At 43.1% G+C, this 15,306-nt stretch overlaps 1 protein-coding gene across 1 annotated transcript in view; it reads right to left on the reverse strand.

Annotated features, from left to right (window-relative positions):
* LOC120021847 (uncharacterized protein C18orf25-like) overlaps positions 1-15,306 on the reverse strand; it is a 28,055-nt gene that overhangs the window by 8,831 nt on the left and 3,918 nt on the right. The window lies entirely within an intron of this gene.

The following is a 15,306-nucleotide window of genomic DNA, read 5'->3' on the forward strand; positions in this document are numbered from 1 at the left end:
TACAGTACTGTGATCCATACAAGACAATAAGGCAAACCAAATATATCAAATTAACTGTGCGTCATGAAATTGAAGGCAGGAGATGGGAGCTGGACCTAGTCTTGTTCACATAAAAAGGTTAAAAAAAAGTATCAAAGAATGTCAATCACTACAATTCATGAGCATAATGAACACATCTTTGAAACTTTGACATACAGCGAAGATCACAAGCAAACAGTAAGAATTTGATGTCGCTATATTCTACAGTACATTTTGATCTGCAAATTGCGATACACCAAAAGATACAGCCCAACTGAATATGCTTCCAGATTTGTTCCTTTAGCTGTCCTGGATGTGTAGTGTTTTAAGAAGTCCTCTTCTTTTTTTTTTTTGACCCCCCTTTTTCAATCTTGTCTCATCGCCGTAACTCCCCAACGGTCTCGGGAGAGGCGAAGGTGGAGTCATGCGTCCTCCGAAACGTGACCCGCCTAACCGCTCTTCTTAACACCCACCAGCTTAACCGGAAGTCAGCTACACCAATGTGTCGGAGGAAATGCCGTTCCACTGGTGACCGGGGTCAGCATTAGACCGCTGCGCCACACGGGAGGCCCCATCTTTATTGTTTTACAAGAAACTGGAGAAGGTTGTTCAGACTCAAGCAACAGGATCTGAACCAGAAAAAGCCACGTTGTCACCTGTATCTTATGTAGGCCTATATAGGAACCAGGAAACAAACATGCGCTTTAACACTCTGTTGTTTTAGTGTGAAACCCTTGTTCCAGTTTGATAATACAACTATTATCAATACAACTACTAGTCTAAAACAGGCTGCGTTTGCTTCAAGCACAGGCCAGGCTGGCAGACAAACACACAACCAACAGCAGACCAGAGTTGGCACACCTAACTACTAGGGCCGGGACTATACCAGTATTGCGTTAGTATCGTGGCACGGAAACAAAAACCGAAGCAGATTTAACATTTAGGAAAACAGCCCTAAGGTCGGAAACAAACATTATGTTGTCATCCAGCTATAGCACACAATATTTTATATACAACAGGTTATACCAAAGAGTTTGATCTGCTTCGTGTTTTCTTTTTTACCATGGAAAAAATATTGTGATACTGGTCTCGTTCCGGCCCTACTAACCACTATGAGGATATGAAAATAAATTTGAGGCTCTTGATATTTTAGCTCCTGTTCAACACAAAAGACTACACATCTAAGGCCCAATCTGCACATAAAAAAAACAACCAACATTGTTTCTCTCAACTGCATTAGGCCTAGTCTTTCACAGTATCAGTGCCACCACAACAGCTGTTCAGGTGAAAAGAGACATCTACTCTACCCACTTATAAAGTTTAACAACGTTCTGAGTTGGACATCCAAATTCAAGGAATCATATGGGGCAGTGGGTATATTGCGTTAAGAATATAATTCTCTCCAGAATGTTTACTGTTTGTAGAGCAGTATTTAATCAATTACAAATCCTAACCCAGTGGCTGTTGCTCGGAGTAAAATGGCAGTATGATATTCCTCACAACGTTCTCACTCCCAGCATGAATTCAGTATGTCAAGGCACATGCTATGAAGCAGCCCCCTGCCTAATTAGCTGGGGTGCTGTAATGCACGTTTTTGTGCAAACTGACACAGTGTGTTAGCTGGTAAACATGTATACTTTTGGAATAGGCCATACTGCAAGCAATACAATGAGAGCCCTGCCTTGACAGTCTCTGTCAATAAAATATGCATTGTCCGTGTCAATGATGCATGCTATGCAGTACAAATAAGTAATTTGGCTCTGTTGAGTTGTTTAAAACGCATTAAGAGATCTCACAGTGATTCAGCGCAGTGAATCACAGTGATTCAAGTTCTGCAGGCATGGAGGACTTTAGAGTGCCATTCAAATGTAATCACCTGTTCCTAACGGCGGTCGACGGTGTTGTTTTTGTACTTGTACAGTCTTTAGTTAAAACACAGACAATGCCATGCTCACCGGGTTAACTAGTATGGAATACTGCACATAATGGACTTTCAGTAGAATTGGTGGCTTGGTGACTAAAATCCACAATAACATTTGGAAATCAGATAAGCACATCTGCAATCATCACTGTGTGCGTGATGGTAATGGAACATTATCCATTCGGAAAATACAGCACTAATGCAGTCCATGAGTCAAACAAGCCAATCTAAACTTTCAATAACCCGGGGTCGGAAATGTCCGGGTTTCCATTTTGGGTGGCCACTGGCACTACGTCAGGCAGGACGTTGTTGTTGTTGTTGAGGGGGTCGGGGGACATGCTGCTCATGGTGATGTTGGCATTCTCCCGGGCCAACATGTACGCCGCCATTGTCTCCTGCGACTCCGACGAGGGGAGGAAGGAGCTGGGCGGTGACGGGCGTGGCGCCCTGTGACGGTGGCGCACAGGGGCGTCGCTCGAGTGGATAGACGAGTCGCCGCTGTCGTCCGAGTCGAGGCGCGTCAGCTTCTCCATCCAGACGCGGAAGAGCTCCTCGGTCTGCCGCTGCATCACGGCGAAGCGCGTCATGGCTTCCTCCAGCACGCTGCCAATGCTGTTCCTGTTCCACGAGCCACCGCCGTCCAACAGGCCCTGAATCTGAGCGCTCACTCCGGAACCCTCCGCTGCACGGCAGAAGCTAGCTTTAAAGACATTGAGGCCAAAGCCATAAGAAACACAGTAGTACTTTTCATGTACACTGGTGGACTGTGTTTGTTTGTTTGATAAAACATTAAAAATTACAAATTTTGTTGACGTGCAGATCGACGTGTTCATGCTGATGACGGACTACGTTCATGCAGTTGTAGCAGTCAGGTCTGTGTAGGGAATGCAGTAATGGTTGATAACATGGAGTTCTACAGATCCATTCCGGACAGAAATTGGTGCTTTAGGAGATATAGTTGCTGTACCTCTTCATAGAAAGTGTTAACTGAAGATTAACCGTCTATAGTTTTGGCGATAAGATAAAGAAACTAACTACACGCACGGTACAATTACAGCATACAATAATTAAAGATGAAGCACCAAGCCACAAAGTACCATGGTTTTGAAACTCCACCTTGGACGTCAAATGTACTTAAACAAGCAAGATATGACCTATTTGATCTAGCACTAGCAGGCAAAACATTTTACCACTACCTCCATGTTATTTCTGTGCTTTAACCCAATCTAAATAAGGACAAAGTTACCTCAAATTAATATAAATTTGTCACCGCACTGCCAACTTTTTATTTTGTTATTATTCAGAGTAAACCCATTGAGACCAGGGTCTCATTCAAGGGTGCCCTGATCATAGTAATACAATCAAAAACAAAACTGTAATAAACCAGCTGGCAACATCATTGAGATAACAATGGAATGCCAGACCGGAGTAAGAAACAGAAAAAAACAGAAAACAAACTCAATATGAAAAGTCAAGAGCTTAAAGCAATAATGATATTTATTTGATCTACGGTTTATTTTATTTAACTAGGCAAGTCAGTACTAGGGCAATTTATATTTGATCCATTGTACTGATTGAAGTTGAGCGACACATTGTTTCTGTAATTCAAGAACTCAATTGTGAACCCAACGTCAGTGTGCTGCTAAGTTTAGCTTCCTCCACTGTTCCTGTCCCCATACCAGGCTCGAACCAGTGATCCTCTGCTTCACAACATGTGACCGCCCTCCGTGACAACCGTTTGAGCTATACAAAAAGGGTACTACAATGGAAATACATGATTCTGTTTTTGTGTTATCCTCTACACATTTTTAAATCCATTGAACTACTGGAAGGCTCTGGAAGATGGAGACATCTCATCCCATTCAGCATCAGTCTCTCTATTATGACAAAACACAGGAAGAAGTAAATCACAATAGGGTAGTTCCATTTGACTTCAATCACTTTTTGACCGCACTCCTTTTAAATTTGAACAAAAAAAGGTAGACATATTTGACCACGATAGAAGTCGTCAGAAAGTAACTTTTTGGACCTGAATGCCACAACATTTAGGAGAGGTGCTCAAAGTTGACCCATTTTGCATACCCCCGCTACCATGAGACAACCCTGTATTCATCACTGGAAAAGGTAAATAGTTGAGTTTAATATAAAAACTTACAAACAGGGTTGTCAAACTATTTTACAAATGTATTTTTTTTTTTTTTTTTACATTTTAACTTTTACATCAACTCTGAATGTTTTACATTTGTTGCAGCTTAGACTAGAGAATGACCAATATGGATTTTTTAAGGCTGATGCAGATACCGATTTTTGGGGGTCAAGATGGCCAATATTTTAGGCCGATTTCAAAATCATTAAATTAGAAAATGAATACAGTCATGTATGAATTATAATGCATCAATTAAAAAAGAAATAATAATAAGTGTAACCAATCTAACGACATAACGGTAATAATTTGATCTGAATGGTAAATCTCTTGATAACCTGAATAAATTAAGATGGCATAGGCCTACTCACAATACAGGTGAATGCCCATTCAATAGTAACGTGTGCATGCATTGAGTTATTGAGCTTGTTCTGGCTGATCAGTGGAGTCTATGGTGCTAAGGATGACAAACAATGTGTTCGCCTTCCATTTAGAACTTATTAGCCTACTAATCAACATTTGTTATAGAAGCATCACTCCAGCATGTCACGTCTGTATGGAAGGACATTATATAGGCACTGCTATTAGTTTGAGAACATAAAATAACACATATTCAAAGCAAATGGGTCCTACGTAACGTCATGATTTGTGATCACGGATTCTTATGAAACTAGTACTTGTCATTTTCCGTGATTTAATTTTTTAAATAAAAATTAAACCTTCAGGAAGCATCTCTAAACAACTCAGCTGCCAGGACGAAATTCGCTAGTTCAGCTATCTGTCAAGAAATGGGCAGGTTGTAACTTCATCCTACGGCTACGATTGGATAGAGTGAGGCTGTAACTCCGCTCCCTTTCACATGTCCCTCCATCGCTAATATCGCGTGCTGCTGTTTACAGGTACTATGAGAACTAGATCAATGGCGATGAAATTTGCTACCAAGCCATAACATTTGCATAATATCTAACAATGAGAGGAAGAAGAAATATGAAAACAATGCACGTTCTGTCTGAATGACTCAAATCTGCCCATAGTTTGAGAAGTGAGTACTCAGACACACGCTGATCTACAGCTTTCTTGCTCCATAAACATGCAGGAAGATTCTTTACGTAGCGAAACCCATTTCTAACCTTTATTTGGGAATATTAAAAAACTTAATAATTTCCCTATTATGGCAATCTAATCCGACTATCAATTCACGGATACGATTGCGGCTAGTCAAATCAGCACACCAGGAAATGGCTAACCTTACAGTGCAAGTCAGATGGCTTGTTGCTGAAAATGGTGCATGCTCAAAATGATAACCAGCTAACGTTAGCTAGCTACATTGGCAATTAGCTCCGAGCATCATGTTTATCTAACCAGCAAGGTAGCATAGTATCTCTTTTTTTCTTTGTAGCCTCGTTTGAATGTTGCAATTGCGCACATTTGTACGTAATGGGGTGAGTTTACGTTATCAGCTTAGTTGTTTATCGGTCGTTCTCTACCGTAGACCCTATTTTACATGATTTGAAGTGTTTGTGTTGTGCCCACCATCGGTTGAGAAACAGCATCCTCTTGAATACAGGGTGGGTGTCATGTTTTGGCTGATAAATGTACTAAAATGGGAATAGAATTGACATTTCAACTTTAAAATTATAGCACAAAGAGGTTTTACATTATACTGTCAATCTTCCATAGGAAACCTATTGAAATCATAGAAATATAGGCAATATATATATATTTTTTATATTTATTTCACCTTTATTTCACCAGGTAGGCTAGTTGAGAACAAGTTCTCATTTGCAACTGCGACCTGGCCAAGATAAAGCATAGCAATTCGACACATACAACACAGAGTTACACATGGAATAAACTAAACATAGTCAATAATACAGTAGAACAAAATAAAAAGTCTATATACAGTGAGTGCAAATGAGGTAAGTTAAGGCAATAAATAGGCCATGGTGGCGAAGTAATTACAATATAGCAATTAAACACTGGAATGGTAGATGTGCAGAAGATGAATGTGCAAGTAGAGATACTGGGGTGCAAAGGAGCAAGATAAATAAATAAATACAGTATGGGGATGAGGTAGATTGGATGGGCTATTTACAGATGGGCTATGTACTGGTGCAGTGATCTGTGAGCTGCTCTGACAGCTGGTGCTTAAAGTTAGTGAGGGAGATATGAGTCTCCAGTTTGAGATTTTTGCAGTTCGTTCCAGTCATTGGCAGCAGAGAACTGGAAGGAAAGACGACCAAAGGAGGAATTGGCTTTGAGGGTGACCAGTGAGATATACTTGCTGGAACGCGTGCTACGAGTGGGTGCTGCTATGGTGACCAGTGAGCTGACATTAGGCGGGGCTTTACCTAGCAGAGACTTGTAGATAACCTGTAGCCAGTGGGTTTGGCGACAAGTATGAAGCGAGGGCCAGCCAACGAGAGCGTACAGGTCGCAATGGTGGGTAGTGTATGGGGTTTTGATGACAAAACGGATGGCACTGTGATAGACTGCATCCAGTTTGTTGAGTAGTGTTGGAGGCTATTTTATAGATGACATCACCGAAGTCGAGGATCGGTAGGATGGTCAGTTTTACGAGGGTATGTTTGGCAGCATGAGTGAAGGATGCTTTGTTGCGATATAGGAAGCCGATTCTAGATTTAATTTTGGATTGGAGTTGCTTAATTGTCCCTAGAATTTCTAAGCAAACAGCTGGAGGCAGGGCTTTCTCCTATAGATCTCCATTTTTATGGAATGGTCTGCCTACCCATGTGAGAGACGCAGACTCGGTCTCAACCTTTAAGTCTTTACTGAAGACTTATCTCTTCAGTAGGTCATATGATTGAGTGTAGTCTGGCCCAGGAGTGTGAAGGTGAACGGAAAGGCTCTGGAGCAACGAACCGCCCTTGCTGTCTCTGCCTGGCCGGTTCCCCTCCACTGGGATTCTCTACCTCTAACCCTATTACAGGGGCTGAGTCACTGGCTTACTGGTGCTCTTTCATGCCGTCCCTAGGAGGGGTGCGTCACTTGAGTGGGTTGAGTTACTGACGTGATCTTCCTGTCTGGGTTGGCACCCCCCCTTGGTTTGTGCTGTGGTGGAGATCTTTGTGGGCTATACTCGGCCTTGTCTCAGGATTGTAAGTTGGTGGCTGAAGATATCCCTCTAGTGGTGCGGGGGCTGTGCTTTGGCAAAGTGGGTGGGGTTATATCCTTCCTGTTTGGCCCTGTCCGGGGGTATCATCAGATGGGGCCACAGTGTCTCCTGACCCCTCCTGTCTCAGCCTCCAGTATTTATGCTGCAGTAGTTTGTGTCGGGGGGCTAGGGCCAGTTGGTTATATCTGGAGTACTTCTCCTGTCTTATCCAGTGTCCTGTGTGAATTTAAGTATGCTCTCTCTAATTCTCTCCTTCTCTCTTTCTTTCTCTCTCTCGGAGGACCTGAGCCCTAGAACCATACGTCAGGACTACTGGGCATGATGACTCCTTGCTGTCCCCAGTCCACCTGGCCTTGCTGCTGTTCCAGTTTCAACTGTTCTGCCTGCAGTTATGGAACCCCTACCTGTCCCAGACCTGCTGTTTTCAACTCTTAATGATCGGCTATGAAAAGCCAACTGACATTTATTCCTGATTATTATTTGACCATGCTTGTCATTTATGAACATTTTGAACATCTTGGCCATGTTCCGTTATAATCTCCACCCGGCACAGCCAGAAGAGGACTGGCCACCCCTCATAGCCTGGTTCCTCTCTAGGTTTCTTCCTAGGTTTTGGCCTTTCTAGGGAGTTTTTCCTAGCCACCGTGCTTCTACACCTGCATTGCTTGCTGTTTGGGGTTTTAGGCTGGGTTTCTGTACAGCACTTCGAGATATTAGCTGATGTACGAAGGGCTATATAAAATAAACTTGATTGATTGATTGATTAATGTGAGTTTGGAAAGAGAGTTTACAGTCTAACCAGACACCCAGGTATTTGTAGTTGTCCACGTATTCTAAGTCCGAGCAGTGATGCTGGACGGGCGAGCAGATGCGGGCAGTGAGCGATTGAATAGCATGCATTTAGTTTTACTTGCATTTAAGAGCAGTTGGAGGCCACGGAAGGAGAGTTGTATGGCATTGAAGCTCGTCTGGAGGTTAGTTAACACAGTTTCCAAAGAAGGGCCAGAAGTATACAGAATGGTGTCGTCTGCGTAGAGGTGGATCAGAGAATCACCAGCAGCAGGAGCAACATCATTGATGTATACAGAGAAGAGAGTCGGCCCGAGAATTGAACCCTGTGGCACACCCATAGAGACTGCCAGAGGTCCGGACAACAGGCCCTCCGATTTGACACACTGAACTCTATCAGAGAAGTAGTTGGTAAACCAGGCGAGGCAATTGTTTGCGAAACCAAGGCTGTCGAGTCTGCCAATAAGAATGTGGTGATTGACAGAGTCGAAAGCCTTGGCCAGGTCGATGAATACGGCTGCACAGTAATGTCTCTTATCGATGGCGGTTATGATGTCGTTTAGGACCTTGAGCGTGGCTGAGGTGCACCCATGACCAGCTCTGAAACCAGATTGCATAGCGGAGAAGGTACGGTGGGATTCGAAATGGTCGGTAATCTGTTTGTTAACTTGGCTTTCGAAGACCTTAGAAAGACAGGGTAGGATAGAAATAGGTTTGTAGCAGTTTGGGTCTAGAGTGTCACCCCCTTTGAAGAGGGGGATAACCTGGGCAGCTTTCCAATCTTTGGGAATCTCAGACGATAAGAAAGAGAGGTTGAACAGGCTAGTAATAGTGGTTGCAACAATTTCGGCAGATAATTTTAGAAAGAGAGGGTCCAGATTGTCTAGCCCGGCTGATTTGTATGGGTCCAGATTTTGCAGCTCTTTCAGAACATCAGCTATTTGGATTTGGGTTAAGGAGAAATGGTGGGTGCTTTGACGGCTTGCTGTGGAGGGTGCCGGGCAGTTGACCGGGGTAGGTGTAGCCAGGTGGAAAGCATGGCCAGCCGTAGAGAATTGCTTATTGAAATTCTCAATTATAGTGGATTTATCTGTGGTAAGTGTTTCCTAGCCTCAGAGCAGTGGGCAGCTGGGACGAGGTGCTCTTATTCTCCATGGACTTTACAGTGTCCCAGAACTTTGAGTTAGTACTACAGGATGCAAATTTCTGTTTGAAAAAGCTAGCCTTAGCTTTTCTAACTGCCTGTGTATATTTGTTCCTAACTTCCCTGAAAAGTTGCATATCATGGGGGCTATTTGATGCTAATGCAGAACGCCACAGGATGTTTTTGTGCTGGTCAAGGGCAGACAGGTCTGGAGTGAACCAAGGACTATATCTATTCCTAGTTCTACATTTTTTGAGTGGGGCATGCTTGTTTAAGATGATGAGGAAGGCACTTTTAAAGAATAGCCAGGCATCATCTACTGACGGGATGAGGTCAGTGGCATTCCAGGATACCCCGGCCAGGATAGAATAGACATTCCTATTTATGTTGACATTCGATGGTGGGTGGCCCAGCAGCCATCTTTGTGGTAGTAATTGGAAGTTAACATTCCTATTAAAATGACATTTCAATGACGTACCAGCTAAATTGCAGCAGTCTGAAGGGATATGTCGATTCTATGATTGAAATACACCTACCCCATATACAAGAGAATGCTTTGTCTCTGCTGATGGTAGGCACAACAAACTCACCGTATGCTAAATACGGTCTAAACTACACCATTGTGTGAGAAAGTGTATATATATATATATATATATATATACACATATACACACTGCTCAAAAAAATAAAAGGGAACACTAAAATAACACATCCTAGATCTGAATGAATGAACTATTCTTATTAAATACTTTTTTCTTTACATAGTTGAATGTGCTGACAACAAAATCACACAAAAATGATCAATGGAAATCAAATTTATCAACCCATGGAGGTCTGGATTTGGAGTCACACTCAAAATTAAAGTGGAAAACTACACTACAGGCTGATCCAACTTTGATGTAATGTCCTTAAAACAAGTCAAAATGAGGCTCAGTAGTGTGTGTGGCCTCCACGTGCCTGTATGACCTCCCTACAACACCTGGGCATGCTCCTGATGAGGTGGCGGATGGTTTTCTGAGGGATCTCCTCCAAGACATGGACTAAAGCATCCACCAACTCCTGGACAGTCTGTGGTGCAACGTGGCATTGGTGGATGGAGCGAGACATGATGTCCCAGATGTGCTCAATTGGATTCAGGTCTGGGGAACGGGCGGGCCAGTCCACAGCATCAATGCCTTCCTCTTGCAGGAACTGCTGACACACTCCAGCCACATGAGGTCTAGCATTGTCTTGCATTAGGAGGAACCCAGGGCCAACCGCACCAGCATATGGTCTCACAAGGGGTCTGAGGATCTCATCTCGGTAACTAATGCCAGTCAGGCTACCTCTGGCGAGCCCATAGAGGGCCCCCCAAAGAAATGCCACCCCACACCATGACTGACCCACCGCCAAACCGGTCATGCTGGAGGATGTTGCAGGCAGCAGAACGTTCTCCACGGCGTCTCCAGACTGTCACATGTGCTCAGTGTGAACCTGCTTTCATCTGTGAAGAGCACAGGGCGCCAGTGGCGAATTTGCCAATCTTGGTGTTCTCTGGCAAATGCCAAACGTCCTGCACGGTGTTGGGCTGTAAGCACAACCCCCACCTGTGGACGTCGGGCCCTCATACCACCCTCATGGAGTCTGTTTCTGACCGTTTAAGCAGACACATGCACATTTGTGGCCTGCTGGAGGTCATTTTGCAGGGCTCTGGCAGTGCTCCTTCTGCTCCTTCTTGCACAAAGGCGGAGGTAGTGGTCCTGCTGCTGGGTTGTTGCCCTCCTACGGCCTCCTCCACGTCTCCTGGTGTACTGGCCTGTCTCCTGGTAGCGCCTCCATGCTCTGGACACTACGCTGACAGACACAGCAAACCTTCTTGCCACAGCTCGCATTGATGTGCCATCCTGGATGAGCTGCACTACCTGAGCAACTTGTGTGGGTTGTAGACTCCGTCTCATGCTACCACTAGAGTGAAAGCACCGCCAGCATTCAAAAGTGACCAAAACATCAGCCAGGAAGCATAGGAACTGAGAAGTGGTCTGTGGTCACCACCTGCAGAATCACTCCTTTATTGGGGGTGTCTTGCTAATTGCCTATAATTTCCACCTGTTGTCTATTCCATTTACACAACAGCATGTGAAATGTATTGTCAATCAGTGTTGCTTCCTAAGTGGACAGTTTGATTTCACAGAAGTGTGATTGACTTGGAGTTACATTGTGTTGTTTAAGTGTTCCCTTTATTTTTTTGAGCAGTGTATATACACACACACACATACACACACAGTTGAAGTCAGAAGTTCACATACACTTTAGCCAAATACATTTAAACTCAGTATTTCACAATTTCTGACATTTAATCCTAGTAAAAATTCCCTGTCTTAGGTCAGTTAGGCTCACCTTTATTTTTAGAATGTGAAATGTCAGAATAATAGCAGAGAAAATGATTTATTTCAGCTTTTATTTCTTTCATCACATTCCCAGTGGGTCAGAAGTTTACATACACTCAATTAGTATTTGGAAGCATTGCCTTTCAATTGTTTAATTTGGGTCAAATGTTTTGGGTAGCCTTCCACAAGCTTCCCACAATAAGTTGGACAAATCTTGGCTCATTCCTCCTGACAGAGCTGGTGTAACTGAGTCAGGTTTGTAGGCCTCCTTGCTCGCACACGCGTTTTCAGTTCTGCCCACAAATGTTCTATAGTATTGAGGTCAGGGCTTTGTGATTGATGGCCACTCCAATAGCTTGACTTTGTTGTCCTTAAGCCAGTTTGCAACAACTTTGGAAGTATGCTTGGGGTTATTGCCCTCACTACATATGTCGCCAGACCCACCCACGGGCTCCAGGTCATCTATAAGTATTTTCTAGGTAAAGCTCCGCCTTATCTCAGCTCACTGGTAATGATAACACCCACCCGTAGCACACGCTCCAGCAGGTATATCTCACTGGTCATCCCCAAAGCCAACACCTCCTTTGGCCGCCTTTCCTTCCAGTTCTCTGCTGCAATGGCTGAAACGAATTGCAAAAATCGCTGAAGTTGGAGACTTATCTCCCTCACTAACTTTAAACATCAGCTATCTGAGCAGCTAACCGATCACTGCAGCTGTACACAGCCCATCTGTAAATAGCCCAACCAATCTACCTACCTCATCCCCATATTGTTTTTTACTTTTTTGCACACCAGTATTTCTACTTGCACATCATCATCTGCACATCTATCACTCCAGTGTTAATTTGCTAAATTGTAATTACTTCGCTACTTTGGCCTATTTGCCTTACCTCCTCACGCCATTTGCACACACTGTATATAGACTTTCTGTTATTTACTGTACTTTGTTTATTCCATGTAACTCTGTTGTTTGTGTCGCTTTGCTTTATCTTGGCCAGGTCGCAGTTGTAAATGAGAACTTGTTCAACTGGCTTACCTGGTTAAATAAAGGTGAAATACTAAAAATTGTCAATTTGGAAGACCCATTCGCAACCAAGCTTTAACTTCCTGACTGAGGTCTTGAGATGTTGCTTCAATATATCCACAATTTTCCTACCTCATGATGCCATCTATTTTGTGAAGTGCACCAGTCCCTTTTGCAGCAAAGCAACCCCACAACATGATGCTAACGCCCCCCTGCTTCAGGGTTGGGATTGTGTTATTCGGCTTGCAAGCCTCCCCCCTTTTCCTCCAAACATAACAATGGTCATTATGGCCAAACGGTTCTATTTTTTGTTTCATCAGACCAGAGGACATTTCTCTAAAAAGTACGATCTTTGTCCCCATGTGCAGTTGCCAACCGTATGGCTTTTTTATGGCGGTTTTGGAGCAGTGGCTTCTTCCTTGCTGAGCGGCCTTTCAGGTTATGTCGATATAGGACTCGTTTTACTGTGGATATAGATACTTTTGTACCCGTTTCCTCCAGCATCTTCACAAGGTCCTTTGCTGTTGTTCTGGGGTTGATTAGCATTTTTCGCACCAAAGTACGTTCATCTCTAGGAGAAAGAACGCGTCTCCTTCCTGAGTGGTATGACGGCTGCGTGGTCCCATGGTGTTTATACTTGCGTACTATTGTTTGTACAGATGCATGTGATACCTTCAGGCGTTTGGGAATTGCTCCCAAGGATGAACCAAAATTGTGGAGGTCTACATTTTTTCCCCCTGAGGTCTAGGCGGATTCTTTTTTTCCCTTTTGATGTCAAGCAAAGAGGCACTGAGTTTGAAGGTAGGCCTTGAAATACATCCACAGGTACACCTCCAATTGACTCAAATGATGTCAATTAGCCTATCAGAAGCTTCTAAAGCCATGACATCATTTTCTGGAATTTTCCAAGCTGTTTAAAGGCACAGTCAACTTAGTGTATGTAAACTTCTGACCCACTGCAATTGTGGCACAGTGAATTATAAGTAAAATAATCTGTCTGTAAACAATTGTTGGAAAAATGACTTGTGTCATGCACAAAGTAGATGTCCTAACCGACTTGCCAAAACTATAGTTTGTTAACAAGAAATTTGTGGAGTGGTTGATAAACGAGTTTAAATGACTCAAACTTAGGTGTGTGTATATATATATATATATATTATTATTTTCTTCATGGGAGGTTCTTTTAAGCAATTGACGTTAAAGGATAAAAAAATACATTTTTTTTTACAAATTTGTTTGACAAACCTGTTTGTATGCATTTAAATATCAAACTCAACCCTTTACCTTTTCCAGTGATTAAGACATGGATGTCTCATGGTAGGGTATGCAAAATGAGTCAACTTCACTTTCTGACCACTTCTACAAAGGACAAATATTGAAAGTTTTGTTCAAATCAAAACAATGTGCGGTCAAAAAGTGATTGAAATCAAATGGAACAACGCAATATTATGTATGCCGTCAACGTGAATGACGCATTTACTACTTTGAGATACTACTATGTCACAAGGTTACCGCTGCACACTGTTCTCACAGTGAATACCACACAGTGAGGTCATATACTGTGGTAAAGAATTGCTCCCTACGGCAGCACAGAACAAACTAGCAAATTAGAGGTAAAACAATAACCCAATTGTAACACTCAATAAATGATGTCTATATTCCCACAACATGCCAATAACGACAGTCACAGTTCAACAAGAACACCACCGACGTGTGGATTACGTGGTGAAGACGTGATGTGTTGTAATCTTTAAAAGGCATGGTGAATGGAGACAATTTAGACAGTGGAACAGTCATTAAAACATTCAACACTCAGTGCTGCCTGTGCTAGTATCCATTTCAGATGAGCAAACATGAATAACCAGAAGCGTCAGTCAGTGATTGCATTGGCTTGGGAGCTATCGTTACTTGACGTCTCTGGTGAATGTATGTGGAGTGACTCATCTGAAATGTCTCTAGAAAACGTTTAAGTTACAGCCTTATCCTAAAACAGATTAAATAAAAAATGTTCCTCAATCTACACACAATACCCCATAATGAAAAAGCAAACAGGTTTTTTGACATTTTTGCATAAGTATTCAGACCCTTTGCTATGAGACTCGAAATTGAGCTCAGGTGCATCCTGTTTCCATTGCTCAACCTTGAAATGTTTCTACAACTTGATTGGAGAACACTTGTGGTAAATTCAATTGATTGGACATGATTTGGAAAGGCACACACCTATCTATACAAGGTCCCAGAGTTGCAGTGCATGTCAGAGCAAAAAACAAGCCATGAGGTCGAAGGAATTGTCCGTAGAGCTCCAAGACAGGATTGTGTCGAGGCACAGATCTGGGTAAGGGTACCAAAACATTTCTGCAGCATTGAAGGTCCCCAAGAATACAGTGGCCTCCATCATTCTTAAATGGAAGAAGTTTGGAACCACCAAGACTCTTCCTAGAGCTGGCCGCCCGGCCAAACTGAGCACCTGGGGAGAAGGGCCTTGACCAAGAACACGACGGTCACTCTGACAGAGCTCCAGAGGGCTTCAGTGGAGATAGGAGAACCTTCCAGAAAGACAACAAATCAAGCCTTTATGGTAGTGGCCAGACAGAAGCCACTCCAGAGTAAAAAGCACATGACAGACCGCTTGGAGCTTGCCAAATGAAACCTAAAGGCCTCTCAGAACATGAGAAACAAGATTCTCTGGTCTGATGAAACAAAGATTGAACTCTTTGGCTTGAATGCCAAGTATCAGGTCAGGAGGAAACTTGGCACCATCCCTA

This window comes from Salvelinus namaycush, chromosome 26 (genome assembly GCF_016432855.1).
Source record: "Salvelinus namaycush isolate Seneca chromosome 26, SaNama_1.0, whole genome shotgun sequence".
Lineage (NCBI taxonomy): Eukaryota > Metazoa > Chordata > Actinopteri > Salmoniformes > Salmonidae > Salvelinus > Salvelinus namaycush.